The following is a 19,427-nucleotide window of genomic DNA, read 5'->3' on the forward strand; positions in this document are numbered from 1 at the left end:
GATTCGGATGGAAGATGAGATGCTTTTTCACGTGATAAAATCCAAAAATTCATAACTTGTTTGAAAGTTCCCTAAAAATGTAGAAAAAGAAGAGTAAAAATGCGAAAATATATAATTTTTTTGTAATGAACAAAATACATTTAATTATAAGCTATAAAGACATGATTATACACTAGAAAAACGTATTATGGGCCAAAAATAATAATGCTGAGTAGTTTATGTATTTTTCTTTGTTGTCGTTTTCCTTGAGATCTTTCCTGAGAAAGATGGACCTGGTTCCTCGTCAGGATGTAGAACATCTTCACTAGTTTTTGCCTTCCGTTTCTTCGATGGCGAATCTTTCGGCAATGGAGCCACAATATCTACTTTAGATATATCCGAAACTAAGCTGCGAAGATTGTGATAGATGTACCACTGACGTTCCAAAGATAAACCGGCTGGTTGTATAACTTTCGGCATTTCAGGATCGATAAGTTTTAACAGAAGCTTAAAGGACTGCACTTCTTCACTGTCTGCGAATTTCTTTCTTTTTACACAATCTGTAGAGATTATGAAATGATGGAATTGCGTTATTCCAACAAGTGACTTGTTCAGTGGTTTAAAATAGCTGTCCCATTCATACCAGACGACTTTTTCGGGCGATAAAGCTTTATTATAACCCCCAGGTGATGATGCCTCGACACACTGCAGTAAATCTGCATTCGTGTCGATGTTACTGACAGCATACTTACTTTTGAAAATACCGAATTAACGATCAGGCGCGAACTTAGTGTGCCCTGTAAGTAGAAAATTGAATAAAATAGTTTTGTTAAGACCCCGAGCCAAACGCCATTGCAGATATGATAGCACAGTGTTATACTTATTCTGCCCAACACAATTGTCACAGAAAAAAACGAGTGTTTCAATGTCTTTATAGTAGGTGATAATGCAGGATGCTCACAACACAGTTCGGTTCTTTACCAACGTCATCTTTTTCGTCTAGCATGTAATTGCACTGTAAAAAAAAATTATAAGTAAGATCCTGTAAAGGCGAGCAATTTGAGTTCCTATGATTCAGTTTGAAAATCTAACCGGAACTTTTTGTTTTTCGTCTGTAATTCCGAAATTCTCGTTGATTTCGGGCTCGGTGGAGGTGATCAAGAAATTGATTAAGCTTCTGTTCGCGTTCAATGTCAGTAACACCTTTGGCTTGCGCAATCGATATTGCGTTTCCTATTAAAATAAAAAATACTGAATTTAATCTCAACGTTTGATACAACTATAAAATGTGCAAATAATGAGCTACTTACCACGGCAGACAGCGCAGAGATCATCCGCTGGTTTCATAACTGTAACGTAGGGTATGTATTTGGACCATATCCGTCGAAAACTGAGATTACTCATCTTCAATTCGTCATCACTGAGTGAAGAAATGTATTTTCGATAAATTGAGGACTTCGTCTCGCTGGATGGCAGTTTCATTATCCGAAAATCCTTAAATTTTGGGAGTCGTCCAGGCAGTGGAAGAGCCATTAAATCGGCTATAGACTCGATGAATTTAACATCTTTTTCGATGTCAGCCGGTTTAAATGACTTTGGATGTGTACTCGGTTTATTTGCCAGTCCGTGTTGGCGCACTGTTCCACCCTGTGCGGCAAAATGACGTACTAAATGTTCGTAACGCTTCTTCCCACACGCATGTACAAAAAGGAAAAACGAACCACAAACAGGTACTCTGTAGAAGGTAAATGTAATTTTATGCCCCATAACTTCTGTATCCTGTCTCTGTCCATATTTCTTCCGCCCAGCAAGCTTTGCGTATACACTTTCTAGCTTTTCGTTACTCATAATTCCAGCTTCGATGTGACTTAGTATCACTAAATCAAGTTCATTTTTCGACATCTCTAAACAATTGTTCCGCGTACTCTCGATCATTTCCCGTGGTATCAGTGTATGACATTTATTATTACAACAATCTTTTGACAGAAATTTTGTTACCAGCTCCTCCTCCTTTACTTCAACAACAGACAGGTCAATTTTAACAAAAGTTTGTTCGGTATCATCTTCTGCCAGATATACACATACTTCGTCTTCGTGTCGTGTCGTGTCTCTCTTCGTCGTTTTCATCATCCTTTTCATGGAAATATTGTCCGTATACGGCACTGATCTCCTCATCAACACTCATGTTTCATTTCATGCGAAATGCGAAGACGATAATCAACATAAACACTTACACAAATGTGATAACAGAACATCCGGAAAGAGAGACGAATGAAAACAAAACAACAGCAGCTGCGCGGTATTAGAGTAAACGTCACTTCTTCAGTGTTACTTTTTTAAATGTTCCACACTAGCAACTTACACGGTGAACTATAATAATATTCCGACCAAAAACAACACTTACTGGACGTCCTTGAAGCCTCTGGAAAGGAGAACAATTAATACGATAACGAGAAACTGACGAAACGAGTTGTTTATTTTTAACAGCTGTTTCCCAGAAAACTAGTTTTCGCACGTTAGCTCCCTTTTCGTAGACCAGGTCACATATTATGTATATGGGGGCTCAGAGAAGTATTGACCTAATTCAACTCATTTTTGCTTACACAGAGTCTTAAAATGATTTCCTCTGCATTTCAATTGCAAAAATAGTAAAATAAGTAACTATAGATACTTGGGTCCACATATTTGATACCTAGAGGCTTGAACAATTTTGATTGGATTTGGACAATTTTCAGTCATATGGTGGCATATTTTAAAGGATTTATTAGTGCAAAATTGTATACCGGTATATTAATAACTTCTTGATTTGTGTACTGGAAAGTGAAAGAATCAAATGGAATTCAAAATTTTGTATAATAAGAAGTAGGCGTGATTGTAGTCCGATTTTCGCACTGTAATATAGACATATATGAAGACTGCTACTTACTAAATTGGTTGGTACCGAGCTCGAGCGCGTATTGTCCAATTTTCTCTTCTAACTACCATAAAGCCCTCTTATACCATCTCGGCGGTAAAATTTAATGTCTGTGACGTAATTATCGCGCTTTTAGTAGTTTTTAACAGTACCGTTATATAGGGAATGAACGGGGTTATCTTCCGATTTCATATATTCTCACACTGTCGGTGGGAATTCTTTTAATATTTGCACTGAAGAAATTCGGAAAGATTTACACAAGCTACAGCTTGCTCGGACGGACGAACAGATGGACAGACAGTCAACCGGATTTAAACTTTTCTCGTCATTCTGGTCATTTGTATATATATAACCCTATATCTATCTCGATTACTCTTAGGAGATACGTACAACCGTTAGGTGAACAAAACTATACTACTCTGTAGCAACAGATTGCAAGAGTATAAAAAGAGGCCAACAACTCTAGGTTTTTGCACCGCGAAAATGCAGCGTCACATACTGCATTGATTCTTCCTGAGCTTTTCGCCACATTTTCAACTAATATCGTACCGCAACCACGGCGTTCGCCTGATTTACATCCGTGTAACTTCTGGCTATTCAGCAAATTCACATGACCGCTCAGTGGAAACCGTTTTGAATCAATTGAAGATATTAAACGTGAATCACTATGAGCATAGGAAGCTATTCCGGAAATTGACTTCAACAGTTGATTCGAGAATTGGAAAACATCGTTGGCACAAGTGTATTGGAGCCAAGTGAGATTACAATGAGGGGGAGACATAGGTTTTGATGAATAAATTAAGAGTTTTAAAATTATGAACAAAGTCTTATTATTTTTGGCTCATAGTAGTATGCCTTCTATATCTAAAAGTCGTCTTCAAGTCTCTAAATACCGAATATGTCAACCTTAGTGCATAAGGCTCAATTTTAAGAGAGATTCTCGGAATATATGTGTAATATATCTACAACTGTTGACATCTAATTAGAAACGCTCCCTTTTTTGTAGGTGGCTGATGATTATAATGATAAAAAAATTTAATATACCGTTACTTAAATTCCTAAAAGTCTTGTGTTGTTCGTGTGACTCTATTTACTACTAAATCCCTTCTGTTTTGTAGTTCTGAATTTAAAATTCTTTTATTTTTTCCCAAATAGTAAATACGTTACGATATAGAAGGTCAATTAAGTGCGACAGCTAATTAGAAACAGTTGTTTGAAGAATTATAATTCCTCAAGGTGTTAATTTTTATTAATAATATTATTGATTTCTGGTAAGGGTGTCTTTCAAAGTTGTGGATTAAAATATATTAAAATGTATTATTCAAGTTTTTTAATGAGCAAAAGCTGCAGTTGTACACCCGCCCTCCGTAGTTCCATTTTTGACCTTCGTCAGTCTGGAACCCCGTTCGAATCAGGTCAAATGCTCAAAAGAAATTGTTTTCAATGCCCTTAAGCATATACAGAATTTTAAAACTATTTTCAATATTGCACGCAAAAAAAAACGAAAAACTTCAACAGAAATATACCGCAGTTTTACTACTATCTCCCGAGGAGACCCAAAAAAATAGTTCCACTGACATTCTACATAAAATTCAAGACGAATATAATGTCCAAATATCCCAGAAAACAATTGCCCGGCGTTTAGTCGAATTTGGATTTCACGGCAGGGCAGCATGCAGGAAATCACTTCTGACTAAACTTCATAGTAAGCAATTCGTAGACTTTTCCAACGCTTATTGATGTTGGACAACAAATAAATGGCAGTATGTTGTTTGGAGCGATGTAATCAAAATAAATCGCATAGATCCTAATGGTCGAAGCTATGTTTGCCGATCAATGTATCAAGAATTTGATCCTTGCTATCCTTCACGCGTAGTGAAGCATAGTGGAGGGTCAATCATGGCGTGGGAATTTTTTTCCTGGAATGGTGTGAGTCTGCTCCATATGATTAATGGAATTTTAAATAAGGAGAAATACGTCGACATCCTAAAAAATGCCATTCTGCCATGAACTAAGGAAAATTTGCCTGTTATATGGAAATTCAAACAAAATAACAATCCAAAGCAAACGGCAAAGTCAGCACAAAAGTTTTTTGTTGAAAATTCCAGGAATGTTTTGGAGTGGCCTGAAGAGAACACATCTGGGTTAATGTCAAAAAAGCATATCGCAAATATGGATGTCCTTTTTAATAAAATTAGAACGGGATGTCAAGCAACACTAGTGGTGCGCTGTCAGAGTCTTATAACGTCAATTCGCCGTGGATGTGAAGCAGTATTAAATTAAACGGTTTAAGCAACAAAATACTAACTGAAAGTAAGCAATATTTTTTAATGTCAGTATTTTTTCTGATAAAAAATTATCGTTTCTAATTAGTTGTCGCACTCAAATCTTTGATTCCACACATTTTGTTAAAATCTTCATAAAAACGGATTTTTAATTAAATCTTTTACTGTTAGAGTTTAAGTTTAACGTAAGTTTCAATAAAGTGAATGAAAAAACAAAAAGCGATTTAGAGGAAAATAATTTAATTTACTTCAAAATAAGTTGAGTTTCTAATTAGCTATCAACAGCTGTATTAATGAATTTCTTAGAGCATACTTGTATTTACCAATATAAATTTTGCTTTTTACCAGCAATAAATAAAATTGGGTCAATGTATTCGCAAGTTCCCATATACCAAATAAAATTTTTTTTTAACATCAGGTTGACTTTATACTGAGTATATCGGTAATTATTTAAAATATTGAAGCACAATTAAATGAACATGTTGTATTTAATATAAGTAGTTTAATGTCGAAAATTTCTGAAATCGGTCCACGAACTACCCCAGCTGCCATAAACTCACCAATTAAATTATCTTCGTTATTCTAGTATACTTTATTACAGAATACGAGTATAGCAGTCAATATGTTAATTATCTTCCTGAAATTACGTTGAAACATTTTCTCTAGTATACCAGAGTAGTTAATGCAATCAGTCTAGATCTTCCCTAAACCCCAGACAATGAAATTATCTGCTCACCGTAGTGTTCTCTCAATAAATCAACCCGTTGCTGCGATATGTGGGGAGTGGCGGCATCTTGTTGAAACCGAATGTTGTCGAGGTCACGAGCCTATGGCGCGATAACGGTCGCGGTTACATTCTCAACGGTATCATTTTTGAAGAAATAGGGACCAATGATTCACCGGCCTACAAGCCACACCAAACCGTTTTTTGTTCCAGACGAAATGGCAGCTCCTGAATCTCTTCAGGTACCCCCGCTCGAAAACGTCGGATCCTCATGGCATTTTTCAAAAGCCTATAAAGCGAAGCGACGTCGCTAAGGAAGGTCGAGCGTCTTCAGTTCTTTCACCAGCTGTATTTTGTACGCTTTCAATTTAAGATCTCGACATTATATGCACAAAGTCTTTCCATACGTCAGTCCAAGCACACGGTGTGGATTTAACGCTCCACGGTCTTTGTGTACAACCTCAGCTACGGCTGCTATATTTTCTTCACTGCGTTCTGAACGTTATCTATTTGGTTGAATATTTTTCAATATTGAATTCTGGGTCTTGAGATGGGTGAGGGGCCTTCCGTCCTTAAGATTTTCGAAGCACGGTAACAGTTCAGCCCGTGTGACGCTACACAACTTCGTAAAATCTATTTTACTAAAGTTTCTAATTTCTAAAAGAGTTTTAATTAATTTTTTTTTTTATAAATGGAAAATCTTGTATGCAATTTTGAAATAAACATTTGAAACTGTTCTGAACAACCCTCCTCAGCCATTTGCACATCACTTAAGCATGTGCCCATTGAACATCTATTGCACGCAAAAAGGCCACCAAAACCGCCCACAATTGCCAATTGCACAATTTGTAAAAGGGGATTTCCGTCAGGCAATAATTCAAATTAAGTGCTCCCTCAGGTGTACGAAACACGCTCCTAACTACCACAACCACGCGCCAAAATTCCACGCCAAGCGAGTACTAAAGTCGAGCGCGCAAAATTCTCATTGTGACCAACCTAATTTCGCAAATGTGCACAAAATTAATTACCGACCGCACACACAAAATATACCGAACAAAAAATAAATCACAAATCCCGGCCACGCAAATTTTTCCACTAATTAGGCGCTCATTATAGTTTCACTTTTTTTATAAAAGCGGAATTTTTCGGAAATTTTATTTCATATTTTCATATTTCCAAATGATTTACGCTAAATGCGGCAATAAAAAGGTGTGGCGGAAAAAAAAATAAACAGCTAAAACGTATTAAAAAGTAATGCAAATTAATTGCGCATTATTGCAACTGTCATATGTGACCAATGCAGTGTTAATCAACTGCTCAGCTGTGTTAATAACGGGATAGATTTTAAAATGTTTGCAAAAAAATTGTGTTTTATTTCACATGGCAGGACAATGCTACGGTATTAGCGCATAAAATCATTATGTGGCTCTTAGCTGCGGCAATAACGGTACTTCTGTGATAAGCCATTGATGCCAATATTTATTGTAATTCTACTGCTGGCATTTATTATTACTTTTCCAAGGCGAGCGCTGAGCTATGTTATATAATATGAAAAGGATTTTGCAATGTGCACAGTTGAAGTGCTGCAACAAAACAAATATTGGATTGTCCCCATTGGCGATTGCAACAATGTTTATACTCTTGCAACATGTTGCTAAAGAGTATAATAGTTTTTTTGTTCACCTAACGGTCGTACGTATCAACTAAAAGTAAGCAAAATAGATATAAGGTTATATACAAATGACATTACTAAGCATAAAATTAAGATATTGAACTCTAACTTGACACAGGAGTAAGGAGCATATATGGGGTAAAAATTTTGAAAAAGTGTGCGTAGCCTTGACGTCTAATAAGTTTAATGTACAAATCTCTCAAACCATCCAAAACAACCAAATTGTATGAACTTTCCATACCTTATGTCTTAAAACTAGTAGTGCAAAGCTGAAAATTTGTCCATGTTCAGGCGTACTTTCTGGATTGGATTGCCCAAAAAATAAGGTATAGTATTTATTTTGAAAATTCTTTATTTATTCTTCCAAATCAATTTCATCCCCTTCAAAGTAATCCCCTTCCGATGCAATGCACTTATGCCAACGGATTTTCCAATCTTCGAAACACTGGTGGCCTTCAGTTCCGTCTTCGCTGCAGCTTGAATCTCCTCTATCGTACAAAAACGGTGTCCCCGGAGCGGTCTTTTGAGCTTGGCGAACAGCCAGATGTCGCACGGCGCCAGATCAGGTGAATACGGTGGTTTCGGAACGATATGAATTGAGTTTTTGGCGAAATGATCACGAATTACGAGGGCACTATGGGATGGTGCATTATCGTGGTGTAAAAACCAAGAATTGTCTTTCCACAATTCCAGGCTTTTTAGGCGGATAGCGTTACGCAAACGACGCTTAACGTTCAAATAATATTCCTTGTTGACTGTTTGACCGGTTGTAAGGAATTCATAATGCACAACACCACGATAATCGAGAAAACAGTCAACATGACCTTGATTTTTTAGCGGCTTTGGTGCGATTTTTTTTGGTCTCGGCTCTCTTTTGGCACGATACTCGCTCGATTGATCGATTGTTTCGGGGTCGTAAGCATAGATCCAAGTCTCATCGCCAGTTATAATGCGTTTCATGACACCCTGTTAGTCGGAAAGCATCGTTTCACACACTTCAACGCGACGCCTTTTTTCCAAAAAATTCAATGTTTTCGGTACCAGTCGAGATTTGACACGCTTGAGGCCCAAAACATCTTTCAAAATGGTATTGGCTGAGCCTTTCGATACGCCAATTTAATCAGCAAGGTCTCTCTGCACCATCTTCAACGTATCCGCAGCAGAAAATTGATTCCGTAAACAAAATTTAATGCAATTTCTTTGCTCAACAAATTTCGACATCGCAAAAAACGAAAAACTCACTTTCAGCAGCTCACAAAACGACACGTATCTCAAACACTAATTGACATAAATGTGACTGACAGTACTACCAACCTAAAAAAAAAAAAATAATTCTCCAAATCGATGAAAATCGTCTGGTCATTATGGTTACTGTTGTAGCGGCATATTATCAAAGCCTATTATTTCGACGATCTAACGTTATTGAGATCGGTAAGTTGTTATGTTCTATATCGGATACAAATCTGAGTTCTTTTAAGTTACGTAGATCCAAACACAGTAACGGAGTTCCATTCTTCTTTTTATTCTTTGTTGAATTATTCTTCTGGGTGATCCGTTCACTTCTATTATATTCGTCTAGATTCTTCTACTTTTTTTGATCTAGATAATAGGCATTATCTTTATCAACTATAGTTACGAGAGGAAGGAAGGATAGAGTTAAGAACGCAGGGGACTTATTGGTGCAGTTCAAGCGCGTATTCTATTTAATCTGACAATGACCCTTAATAGGGATTGTTGAACCTCATTATTGACAGTATCGAACTTTTTCATGAAAATACTTATATTTGCGACTGGTTAGGACAGAATCGCAACAGCATCATATTGGGAATGGCTCAAGATAAATCATATAAGATCTCCAACCGACATTGTGAAAATTAACGAAATGGAACCATAACCCCACTCGCTCTCTATATAATGGTACTGTTTGAAACTACTAACAGTACGATAAATCAATAACTAAATACGGCAGAGACATTAAATTTTACACTCAAGAAGATATCAGAGGGCTTTAATGGAGCCGGGATCAAAATTGGACGATGGGCGTGGCATCGTCCACTTTAAGGTGAAATAATGTATCTCGAGACACGTCCGTTCGATTTCAACCAAATTGGCTGCGAGACAATCTTCTCACATTCCTATATAACATTACGAAAATGAACCCAATCGAACAATGGCCGCGCCTACTTCCCATATAGCACAATTTTAAATTTCGTTTTGTTCATTCTTTCCCTTACCGGTATACAAATCAAGACGGCAGTACTATAAAGAGATAAAACTTTGCACGAGTAGTCCCTTTAGAGTATTTTAATTTATTACCAAAAATTGTTCAAATTCAACGGAAACTATTCAAGCCCCTCAGTTCCGAATATGTGGACCATTATCTATTTTTGACTTTTGAACGAAATATCGGTAAATTATGGTATACTATATATAATTAAAATTTCTACAGAATTCTTTCTTGACAATACTACTCCAATATCAGCGCGGTAGCAGCGATTCACCTATTGTCTAAACGACAACAACAACAACAGTATCAGGTGCAGTAACAGCAGAATTGCCGACATTGTGCCAAAGCTTAGGGAATCAGACAGGGCTCATAATTTTAAGTTTTAGTCTTAAGCCAGACTCTAAGAAGAGTAAAAGTTAAAGTGTAAAGTGGAGAAACAATTCGCTTAAATAAAAAAGTTATCAAATTGTAAAAGTGGATGTTAAAATTATTTCCTGGACAACAGCCGTAGGAATGAAGAAGTAATTTTTATTTCCTGAACAACAGCCGTAGGACTGGACCAATAATTTATACTTTATTACAGAATATAGCAGTCAATATGTTAATTATCTTCCTCAAATTACGTTGAAACGTCTTCTCTAGTATACCAGAGTAGTTAATACAATCATTCCAGATCTTCCCTAAACCCCAGAAAATGAAATTATCTGCTCACCGTAGTGTTCTCTCAATAATCAATCCATTGCTGCGATGTGTGGGAAGTGGCGTCATCTTGTTGAAACCGAATGTTGCCGAGATCACGAGCCAGAACGTCAGGCATCAAATAGTCGGCTATTGTGGCGCGATAACGGTCGCGGTTACATTCTCAACGGTCTCATTTTTGAAGAAATAGGGACCGATGGTTCACCGGCCCACACACCACACCAAACCGTTGTTCTTTCTTGACAGTAGTAACCATGTGTATCAGAAATGGGTTAAATCGAGTCAATACTTCCCTGAGCCACCATATATCTAATATAAAGATTTTCAAACATCCAGGTGACTTAATGCTGCATATATCGGGTTATCTCAATGAAAATTACAGTACATGTTTCACTCATAACAACATATCTAATTTCCATTTCTCCATTTGTATCTCATGAGCGAAAACTTGACCTGGCCCCCGATAAAACTATTACCAGGATTTTCGAACATCCGACTGACTTTGCTCCATACGATTGGTGCAGCATGTGTGGTACCTTAATGAAACCTTCTCAATTCCTATATATACGTTTAATAATTTTAGTTTTTCTCACAAAGCTTATACCGAATTTTTCAGTCAGTGTATGAGTTATATAGAGTATATGTGTATATAAAATTGTTTAGATTTCGATTCTCTGGTTGATTTTTTACATCTTAAGTTATTTCTCTGGCTTTGAATGTTGCAATTTGCAAGAGTATAAAATGTTCGGTTGCACCCGAACGTTGCGCTTTCTTACTTGTTTTTTTTTATCTTTCTCTCTCCCTCCTGAGAGGGCAGAGCATTATCTATACCTATAGAGAATATTAAAGCTCAGCGAATTATGTAAATATGTTATTTTATGTAGTTATTGTTTACTTCTGGACAACCGATTTATTTTTTTAATTGAATGTATAAAAATGTTTGACTGTTATAAATTATATAAAGACCTTAGTCGTTCAAATTTTGTGTCTATGCAAATCGATTTATATGGTTCTCCCATTTATCAAACAAAATTGACTTGCACTCCAGAACAAGAAAACATGTTAACTGGGGTAGTACCGATGCTATAATACCCTTCACAAATACCAAGATTTCCTTACAAGAATTTAATTTTGAAGGTCTGTTTTGTGGCAGCTGTATGCCACAGTGACTCGATCTAAAGAATTTCTTCAAAAATTCCATCATTGATTTAAGCAATAACCCACGCCAAACTTTTTGAAGATATATACAAGTATATCGCCTAATGAAAAAGCTTTCAATACCTGCCCTTTACAAGGTGCGTTCCAAAGTAAACAGGAATTTTGAATCTAGCGCCAGAATCTGCTATCTTTATTGCTTGTTCATGACATTTCATGGATTGGAAGTGAAGTTATTGAGTTTTAAGTGTCAGTATGTTTGTGTTATCGGTGCGAAAATGAGCTTCGAACAAAGAGCCAACATTAAATTTTGTATTAAAATTGGTAAAACTTTTACCGAAACGTTTCAATTGATGAACAAGTTTATGGCGATGATTGACTATCCCGTAGCAGAGTGCACGAGTGGTTTCAACGTTTGCGAAGTGGTCGTGAGGACATACATACATACATAAATGACGATCAACATGTGCGCCAATCAAAATCCATGATCACCGGAAACTCCATTGAAACTGTGCGTGAATTCATGAAAAATCAGCCGAAATCATCATTGAAATTCATGAAAATGGAATTGAACATCTCCACAACATCGATTGCTCAGAATCCATCATTCGATTCGACGCTTGTGACCGATTATTTGACCAAAAATCACATTTTAACCATTAACCACTCCCCGTATTCACCTTCCTTTTCGGAAAAATGCATTTGCCCATGAAAGGAAAGCGTTATGTAGACGTAGAGGCCATTCAAAAGGCTTGCACCGGCATACTGGTGTCCATACCGGCCAGAGAGCTAACACACTCGTTCGACATGCTTTTGGACGGTGCAAAAAGCTGTATTGAAGCAGAAGGAGACTATTTTGAATAAAATAAATTGATTTTGCCGAAAAAACCATTTGCTCTGTTTTATACCCTGAACAGGGTATATTAAGTTTGTCACGAAGTTTGTAGCACCCAGAAGGAAGCGTCGGAGACCCTATAAAGTATATATATAAATGATCAGTATGTTGAGCTGCGTCGCTTTAGCCATGTCCGTCTGTCTGTCTGTTCGTCTGTCTGTATATATACGAACTAGTCCCTCAGTTTTTAAGATATCGTTTTGAAATTTTTCAAGAAGCTGCTCATTTGCCGGAACTGCCGATATCGGACCACTATACATATAGCTGACATACAAACTAAACGATCGGAATCAAGTTCTTGTATATAATAAAACTTTTACATTTGACAAGATATATTCACGAAATTTGGTACAGATTATTTTCTAAGGCAACAATGTAATCTCCGAAGAAATTGTTCAAATCGGCTTACTATCGGTATATAGCTGCCATACAAACCGAACAATCGGAATCAAGGGCTTGTATGGAAAACTTTCGCATTTGACGTGGTATCTTCACGAAATTTGACATGGATTACTGCTTAAGGTAATAATATAATTTCCAAAATTGTTCAGATCGGATTACTATAGCAAAAGAAATGCACCTGTGAAGGGTATTCAGCTTCGGTGCAGCCGAAGTTAACGTTTTTTGTTTTTTTTAAGTCCTGTTTACTTTGGAAAGCAACTTGAATTCCAATCATTCAGTTTGTATGGCATCTACATGCCATAGTCATACGATATAGACGGTTTCGAAAACGAGCAGTTTCTTGGGAAGAAATGGACGTGAGCAAAATCTCAGATCATTACCTCCAAAACTGGGCTATTTTACGTGCTCATCATGCTAATCATTTACATATATGTATATATATAGTACATGTATATTTATAGGACTTGCGACGTTTCTCTTTGTGTGTTACCCAGTTCAGGGTAAAAAAAAGAATAGGACGAAACTGGTGTTAACTCTATGTCATCATTATTCGGTTGGCATAGTAAAAATAAGAAAAATATAACGACTTTGGAGCATTGAAAAACATAATCGCATAGTTTATTAATTGATCCTCTGAAAAGAACCTGATATTTGAAAGTATCGATCTTTAAGAATTTGATCCTCAAAAATTTATAATACTCTCCAAAAATAACAACATGAGACATAAGCATCGTTGTAGCTTATTTTTTGCATGGCAAGTAGGATCAAGTACATGATTAGTTTAGTAAGTAAACCTATACTGTAGGGTTATACTCGTAATAAGAAATATTTTCCGTAAACTTACCCTGAAAACTAATTAAGATAAAATAAATGCCAAAAGTAGATAAAAATTTATAAAGTATATTTAATGAAAGTAAATATAGAAAAGCAAGTGAAGTCAATTGCTTGACTACTTATAATTATAGTATATAATAAAAATGATTTATTTCAAAAATATTTAAAATTGAAATCCAACTTGTAATAATTTAATAAAAAAATTCTAAAATAGCAAATTATCAGCAATCAATAGGCGCACCAAACAGCGATTTAAAGTTTAGTGTAGACGCCACTGCAAAAGAGTGCTGCGTTGAATCTTTGTTATTATCTGAGTTTCATAGAAAACCGTTTATATTACATTTGATGAACTCATTTTTGCCATTTTGTGATACTCCAAAACTGTCAGCAGCCTCAATCGCCGGCTCAATTTCAATTGCATGACGCCACAATATTTAACTTATTGCAATATTTTGTAGCGCATTTGCAGCACTCAGCTGTCTTCGATGGGATTTGTCATTTGGCTTGGCGGTTGCTGATCATGACGATTTCATTATTAGTTTTTCGTCGAAAATATTACAATCTATGACGTGAAAGTGGCAAAAGCAGACGACGAAGTATCAATCACTCGCATTCTCAGCGCTGAGATAGTTTAGTGAATTATTGAAAAATAGATTGCAAGGATAAGCCACAATCGACGGATGTATTATCAGCCATCGTTTGAAATTTTATTTATCAATATACTTTCCAAGTCAACTTTTAATTTAGAAGTTATTAATTTTTTCTTTCGGTTGGCTGCTACCATTAATGAGAAATCAATATGACTTGAAAAAAAAAAGATTTTATTGTGGAACTTGTATTCCGCATATTTCTTCCAAATTTCAGTTATAAATAAGTTTTTAAAGTATATTTCAAGTCCTTGTTGATTTCAGAAATAGTATGGGGAGTTCAAAGATGTCTTCACAGATGCGTTTATACAAAAAAAGTTCATATTTCACTCTATAAAAAATCATCGAGTATCAGTAAAAGAGAGAGAAATATGGTTGAACTATTCAGACATATTCGAGTTAGGGATCCGCTGAAGTTGGTTGCATCTTTCTAACAGAAGTACGGCTTTCAATGGACCTAAAACATCGTTTAAATGTATATCCAAATTAGATGTATGCCCATCAGGTTGCTTATAAAATAAAGACTAATATCCCCTTCTGTACCGATATCTTTTGTAGAGCCCCATAAATCAACATTACTTAAATGAAATCATTTATATTTTCCGCCCCAGAAGTCCGACGAATTTTGAGCTTTGTCTTTAACGCGATCACAATAAGACGAAAAGCTTATTTGTTGCGACTGTCGGAAAATTTAGTCAGAGCGAGAAACTTCTAGTAATAAACGAATGCCAATTCAATTCGCCTAGGTCTCTTTCTCTCACTAGGTTCCAATTTAGGACAATTTTTACTTCCTTCACAGGTTAGACTTTTCTTTACAAGAACTTAACTTAGATCGCTCAGTTTTTGTCGCAGCTATATTGAACGATCTGAAAACATTTTCGGTGATGGTAACGTTGCCTTGGATAATAATTTGTATCAAATTTCGTTAAAAATATTGCCAAATAAAACAGCTTTCCATAAGAACTTGATTTCGATACTCTTGCAACTTGTTGCTAAACAATGTAATAGTTTTGTTCACCTAACGGTTGTTTATATCACCTACAATTAATCGAGATAGATAACGATTTACATATATGTTACTGATCAGGATGACGAGACGAATTGAATTTTTAACTATCTGTCCATCCGTCTGCCGTCCTTCTGTCCTTACCAGCTTGAATAAAACTTAAAACTAAAACATTAAATTTCAAAACCAGGATGATAGGGAAGGGTCTTATAGGATCGGGTATACAATGGGCGGAACATCGTCTACCTTTAGGTGATATCCTATATCTCAGGAACTACTTAACCGATTTCAACCAAATTTTTGGGGTGAGATAACCCAAACATTCCATTTAGACACTTAAAAAATATCAACCACGTCTACTTCCCATGCGAGGGCTGCTATATATATTCTGGCCTAGGGCAACACTTAGTGTTGCCAGGTGCAATCTGACATTTCCATTGTAAAGTTTGACATTTTTTAGCATAACATCACTCAGAACGTTTTGTCATTTAATCGTGAATTGTTTTATTTACAGGGAATTAAAAAATTCATCTCGGCCAAAAAATGGAATTAACTCGTGAACATTTTCGTGCGACTATTTTTCACAACTTTCGACGTAGATTATCACGACAAGAGTGCATCGATGAACTAAAATCTTTGTATGGCTATGAAGCACCATCCTATAGCACTGTGAAAAACTGGTAAAACGAATTCAATCGTGGCCGACGCTCGCTCAAAGACGAATTCCGTGAAGGTCGTCCAAAAACAGCCGTTGTGCCAGAAAACATCGATGGCGTACATGAACTGATAATGCAACACCGTCATGTAACATACCTTCAGATAGAGGCATGCCTAAGCATTTCTCCCACCAGCATACATTCGATATTGCATGAACACCTGGCCGTAAAAAAGGTTTGTTCTCGTTGGATCCCGCACAATTTGACAATCGCTCAAAAAAAGGCTCGTGTGGATTGGTGTAAAGAAATGCTGAAAAAATACGATCGCGGTGCTTCAAAAGACGTTTATAAGATCGTCACAGGTGCCGAATCATGGAACTATACGTATGAGCCCGAAACATAACAGCAATCGACAAAAAAAATAAATCAAAAAATAAATAAATAAATAAAAACATTTTTGTTGATAAATATGCCTATTTACATTATTAGGCCAGAAATATATATAGCAATATACGTATAACAAACTTTTAATATCGAATCTTTCACTTTGCAGTATACAAATCAAACATCAATAAAGTTATCAGAACAAAACTTTAGACAAATAGTGCCTTCAAAGTATTTCATCTTACGTCCAAAAATTGTCAAATTCGAACAATAACTTGCTCTCTAAGTAAGTAAAATTAGGCCAATACTTTACTTACATTCCATATACCAAACATAAATATTTTCGAAACTTCGGTTGACTTATATCGGTCAGTATATAAAATACTTGAATGAAAGTCAGAAATAACGGGGAACTATTGAAAGGGACGCTACAAAAGAATACCAATAGGGACAGCAAATGACACCATATTTTTTCCCGCTCTTTTGACATTTCATCATGGAAAGATATGCCATCCAACAACGATTGGAAATTATTAAAATTTACTACCGAAATTCCGAGTCAGTGGCCTCAACTTTAAGAGCACTACGTCCAATTTATGGTCGTCATAATCGTCCTGTCAAACTGTCAAATCAACAATTGAGTGTCTAGTGGAAAATTTTAAATCCACAGGCACAGTACGAAATGTTCACGTGCCAGTGAGACAAAGAAGTGCGTGTAATGCCGATAAGCTTGCTGCCGCTAGCACATCAATTGAGGAAGACCCAAATCGGTCTCCCACACGACGTTCTCAAGCATTGGGCATCTCTGTGACGTCGTTGTGACGCATTTTGTGAAAAAGTCTTTATTCTTGCAAGATCAAATTGACGCAAGAACTGAAGCCGCTTGACCACCAGAATCATCGTATGTTCGTGAATTGGGCTGAGCAACAACTTGAAAATTATCCGTATTTTGATCGAAAAATTATCTTCAGCGATGAGGCTCATTTCTGGCTGAATGGTAAGCAAAATATACGTTTTTGGTCAGGCACCAATCCACACGTACTCCATGAGTCACTATTGCATACCGAAAAAATTACGGTTTGGTGCGATTTATAAGCCGGCGTCGTCATTGGGCCGTACTTCTTCTGCGATGATCAAGACCGACAGGTTACTGTGAATGGGAATCGCTACCGCTCAATGAAAACCAAATATTTTTGGCCCGAATTGGATGATATGGACTTGAACAATATGTGGTTCTAACAGGACGGCATAACAAGCCACACAGCGAATGTCACAAACGATTTATTGAAAACCATGTTGGGTGAACGTGTTATCTCACGAAATAGCCCAGTTAATTGGCCGCCTCGAGCGTGCGATTTGACGCCCTGAGCCTATTTCCTGTGGAGCGACGCCAAGTCTATGGTCTGCTTCGTACGAATATCGAATGTGTAATTGAAGCAGTATCGGCCGATTTATGCGAATGTTGGAAATTGGGTTCAGCGTCTGGACTTCTGCAAAAAGGATATGTATATGGAAAATTTCAAATCAGTATCTAAAAAACTGAGGAACTAGTTTACGTATATAGGAAAGAAGGACATAGCTAAATCACCTCATACTTGTATATATTTTATAAGATCTCCGACGTTCCCTTCAGGGCATTACAAACTTCGTGACAAACTTAGCAATCCCTGTTTAAGAATAAAATTATCTCTGGAAGAACAAGAAGGATCCGCAATGAAATAACTTAAATATTATCTGGATGACCTAAAGATCAAATCTTTTCAGTTATATGTGATTATTTTTAATATGTATGCCAACTGTTAGCATATCTTGCTTTTGTCGCACTTTTTCTTTGGTCAATTTTTTATCAGATTTGAACAGCGGAAATGTCATTCCAATGACAAACTTGGCGAACCAAAGGCAACTGCGCTTTTGTTAATGTGCCGAGCGAAGGATTGAAAGGAGCAGGTGCCATCTGTGCGAAATTTGTAACCTTTTTCTACGCTTTTACGGTTTATTCAGTTTGTGCATGGAATACAAAAGAGTATCATACAAAAGAAGTCGAAGTATGAAAAAACAGTAAAATATGAAATTTGAAAGGAAAGAACGCCGCACAAATTAAATTATGTGGAAGAGTTAATGATAACCAATTCTTGGCTGCGCTGTACACACGGAGAAATGCAAATTTTTGGTCAGTGTTAAGTAGAGAAATTGGTAGGTGGCCAAATTGTGGCAATAAAAAATTATTATTCTCAAATAAAAAAAATTCCGTTGATGCTGCCAAAACCGTTAAATTATCGCTTCGAAGTAATCAATCAATTTTCGGCTAATCGCGTAATCAATAAAGTTAAGTCGACCCAATTTTCACGCTTTGCAGGCTTATTTAAATAAACAAAATTTCCCAAACACCAACACTACGCAAATCGCTGCCCACATTGCCTCAAAATGCTGCCGCATTTGGCCAATTTGCGGCGCGTGCTCTCAGTCAGTAAACAGACAAGTAGACTTTTTAGTGCAGACGGCATCCCAATCATTAAAAATAAAAGACAACACAACAATAACAACACTACAACTGGTTATAAGAGTGTGGTTTAGTGCTTTTGTAACTGCTAAGACAGCAGCGGTTGATAAGTGCAAGCAAACAAAAGGCGAAACCATTCGGACGTCTGCTTAACGTAATTGTGGCGCAATCAAATTGTAGCGCTAAGGAGCACATTCGAAGCGCCAGCGATTGATGCAGCTTGCTGCAAGTTTGCTCAAAGCCAAGGGATTGTCTGTTTGTGTGTTTGGGCAGGCAGCTGCTTGTCTTCGGAATTGAAGCGTACGCGCGCACCAACAAACCAATTCTTAAAATTGTTTTCGTGACTCAAATTTTCGTCTTCACACTGACTGACGGGGGGCTGAATGCGTGCTCTTTTTGGTCGATTGTGAGAGTACTCGGAACGTGTTTGGAAAGCATACGATGTGAT

Source organism: Bactrocera tryoni, chromosome 4, assembly GCF_016617805.1.
Source record: "Bactrocera tryoni isolate S06 chromosome 4, CSIRO_BtryS06_freeze2, whole genome shotgun sequence".
Taxonomy (NCBI): Eukaryota; Metazoa; Arthropoda; class Insecta; order Diptera; family Tephritidae; genus Bactrocera; species Bactrocera tryoni.